We start from the raw sequence: 3,822 nt of genomic DNA, 5'->3' as shown, positions 1-3,822 counted from the left end.
CAGATTTTTGAAAAGACTTTTTTAAAAACCACTTTTGCTGTATTTGTATATAATACACAGGATTCTTCCAATTTGTTTTCTATCTTCCACATAGAAATGTTGCCAGGGATATTTAGTTTTATAACATGATTATATTTATTTAAATTGAAAAGGAAGAATATACCATGAATTTGTAGTTGGGTACATAAAGAAGGTCTAGTGTGTATCATTATTTTTGTGTATATATATGTATATATGTATATATATATATGTATATATGTATATATATGTGTATATATGTATGTATGTATATATATATATATATATATATATACAGAAACATCAAAATATCCCATTGATGTCAGCAAGCAGTGACTAATTCACATAATCTACTACGTTCAAGGTACAATTCTAGATACTGAGGAGAGAAAGATTCAGATGAAACAGTTTGTGGTTCTTTAAGGAACTTAGATCTTACTGGGATGATATAAACATACCTGGCAAATACAAAGCCTATACAAAAAAACCATAAAGATAGAAAAAGTACTATTAACGGGGAGGATCATAGGATCATTGGTTTAGAGATGGAAGGAAACTTGGGAAGCAAACTAGTCCAATTGAGGTACAAAGAGATCAAGTGACTTATCCAAGGCCATACAGCTAAGAGTCATCCACAAAAGCTAAGCACATCTAGCCCAAGACCCAAAGCTCATTGTTATGGGACTCTCTTCTTATTGATGGATACCAATGTCCTGCAACTGCATGAGGAGGGAAAGAATTGGTGAGAGAGGAGAAATCTGCCCTTTTCAATCTCTTTAGGATCTTTAATCTCTTTGGATTTGTGAAGTTTAAAATCTAATGTGTATGTCCTTACCTGCCCCCCCCTAGTGTGAGAGGACAATTAGCTAAGGTTTACTTATAAATTCAGCAACAGTTTAGGCTTTTAAGGATTTGTTAAAGTATATTAGGTGTTAGCAAAAAGAGAGGGAGAAAGCCACCTTCTCCTAGCTGTCCAAGAGAGTGAAATTCTAAAAGTTCAGAAACCTAGCTACCTTCCTCCATCTTCTGCCACCAAGAGCTTCTTTCTGAACCAAAAGGAGAGTTTCTCAGTCCGTTCCAGTGGAATCTTCCTGTGGGACCAGAAGAGGGGCAGTACCCAAACCCAGCTCCAAGTTAATTGGCTGGTAGCATTGATTGACATGACTTACAGGAGATTCTATGAATAGAGGCAACTTTGAGATGCCAGTCAACTTCTGGGATGCTAGTCACATGCTTCTCATCAGGGGGAAGCACCCTGGATCTCACAATGTCTTTCTCAGTGGGGGTGGCACCCTGGTTCTCACACATTCTTCTGGTTTCCAATTTCAAGAAGGAAGATGGATGACAGTCCCATTTCAGGTTGCTTGAGGGACAAAAATGGCTGGGGAGAAGCCAATATGAGAGGAAATGATCATTTATATTATGTTCCTATCCTCAAATTGCTACACTAGAGAATTCAGGAAATTTCCCTTTGGATGAAATCTGGGACTCTTTTTAATGAGTTGAGTTAACTTTCCTCTTAATGGAAGAACTCCTTCATTTGGTCTAGTATGTATTCTCATATGTATACTTTCTGAGATTTTTGTTTTGCTATTGACTTGAACAAATTTGTTTCTTTGCTATTTGCTATGTGCATGTGTTCATTGTGCAACTGGTATTTGGTTGGAAGGAAGTCAGAACTTCTATATAAAGCATAAGATCCTTCTTTCCCTAATAGGAAATAGCAATCAAATGTTCGTGCTTAACCTAAAATTTATATCCTCTAGGATAATGATATTTAAGGGAGTAGGCAAATATATTCTAGCCCAGTTTCCTCCTCTTTCTGAGGAGAGTAGAGTGGTTGGCCTCCAGGCTAGATAGACTTCCTGCTTCTTTTTCTGCCAGGAATTAAAATCTCCCTTAGAGAATGGTAATAAGAAAAGATGATAGAGATCTATGAATCAATGAATGAATCAATGAATGAATAATGAGAAGTAAAACAGCTATTAATTATATGTTTGTCAGGTGCTGTGATAAGAATGAGGATACACTTAAAAAATTGTTTGTAAATTTTTGCACTTTTATTTTCCATATAATTAATCCCAACGGAATGAGAATGGAGTGCATTACCACCCAGGCAATGTCTAAGCAGGCCAGACATCAAAATGCCAGCAGCATACCTTCGGGGTAACTGAATCATCAAGAGAAATTTCTGGAGCTCTCAGCCCATAGACAGCAAGGAGATCTGAGAACTGGTCAGAAGGAGATTACAGGGGTCACCTTCCTAGAACTGGGTGTAGTACTCATTTGTATTGCTCATCAGTAGATTGAGGCTCAAGACCTGGGTCTCAGTTCCAGGGTACACCAGAGTTTACAGTTCCAGGGGAGCAGGGACCATGGTCATATTTCCAGCATAGAAGAATGTATATGGTTGCTTAGAGTCTAGAGCACAGGCCAGGAAAGTAATAAACACACCTCTCATTAAATTGTACCACCTTGGAATATCTGAAAACTACTAGACACCCACAACTAACTCTGAAAACAGCTGCACAAAAAACCTGAAACTTGGGACAGTATTGTTCCACCCTAAGAGAAGAGCCCAACATTAAGGGAAAAAAAGTCAAGAAATAGGCTAGAAAAATGAGCAAACAATCATGAAAAAAGAAACTGACCATAGAATATTACTATTGTGACAGGGAAGATCAAAACACAGGAGCAAAAGAAGAAAACAAAGTCAAACTGCTATATCCAAAGCCGCAAAGGAAAATGTGGATTGGTTTTAGGCACAAAGAGAATTCCAAGAAGAGCTCAAAAATCATTTTCAAAATCAAATGAGAGATGTCTAAGAAAAATCAGGAAAACATTTAGGAAAAGAAATGACAGTGATCCAAAAAAATCATGAAAAAGAATAGTCAATAGTTTTGTAAAGGAGACACACAAAAAATACCGAAGAAAAGAAAACCTTAAAAAAAAAAGATAGATCAAATGGTAAAAGAAACACAGAAAACAACTGAAGAGAAGAACTCCTTTAGAAGAAAAATTAGTCACTTGGAAAAAAATGTACAAAAATTCACTGAGGAAAATAAACCTTTAAAAAGTATTAACTGGAAAAACAGAAAAGACAATTTGAGAATTATTGGACTGCCTGAAAGCCATGATCAAAAAAAGAGTCTAGACACCATATTCCAGGAAATCATCAAGGAGAACTGTCCTGATATGATAGAATTAGAGGATGAAATTGTCATTGAAAGAATCCACCAATCACCACCTGAAAGAGAACCCAAAAGGAAAACTCCAAGGAAGATTGTAGCCAAATTTCAGAATTATCAAGTCAAGGAGAAAATACTCCAAGCAGCCAGAAACAATTTAAATATCACGGAGCCACAGTAAGGATCACACAGGACCTGACAACTTCAATATTAAAGGATCACAAGGCTAAGAATATGATATTCAGGAAGGCAAAAGAGCTTGGATTGCAGCCAAGAATCTATCACCCAGCAAAACTGAGCATTCTCTTTCAGGGGAAAAGATGGACGAAATATGGAACTTTCAAGGTTTCCTGGTGAAAAGACCAGAACTGAATAGAAATTTTTATCTTAACATACAAGACTCAGGAGAATTTTAAAAAGGTGAATAGGGGGAGAAAAGTTATTTAATAAGTTTAAACTGTTTACATCCTTACATGGGAAGATAATACTTATAACTCTTGGGAATTGTATATCTATTTAGGCAGATAGAAGGAATATATACAGAGGGTATAAATATAAATTATCTTTGATGTGACGATATGAAGAAAATTAAGGCATGAAAAAAAGGAGTTTATGA

This window comes from Dromiciops gliroides, chromosome 6 (genome assembly GCF_019393635.1).
Source record: "Dromiciops gliroides isolate mDroGli1 chromosome 6, mDroGli1.pri, whole genome shotgun sequence".
NCBI lineage: Eukaryota > Metazoa > Chordata > Mammalia > Microbiotheria > Microbiotheriidae > Dromiciops > Dromiciops gliroides.
The sequence above is the reverse complement of the archived record's forward strand: the minus strand, read 5'-3'. Positions refer to the sequence as shown.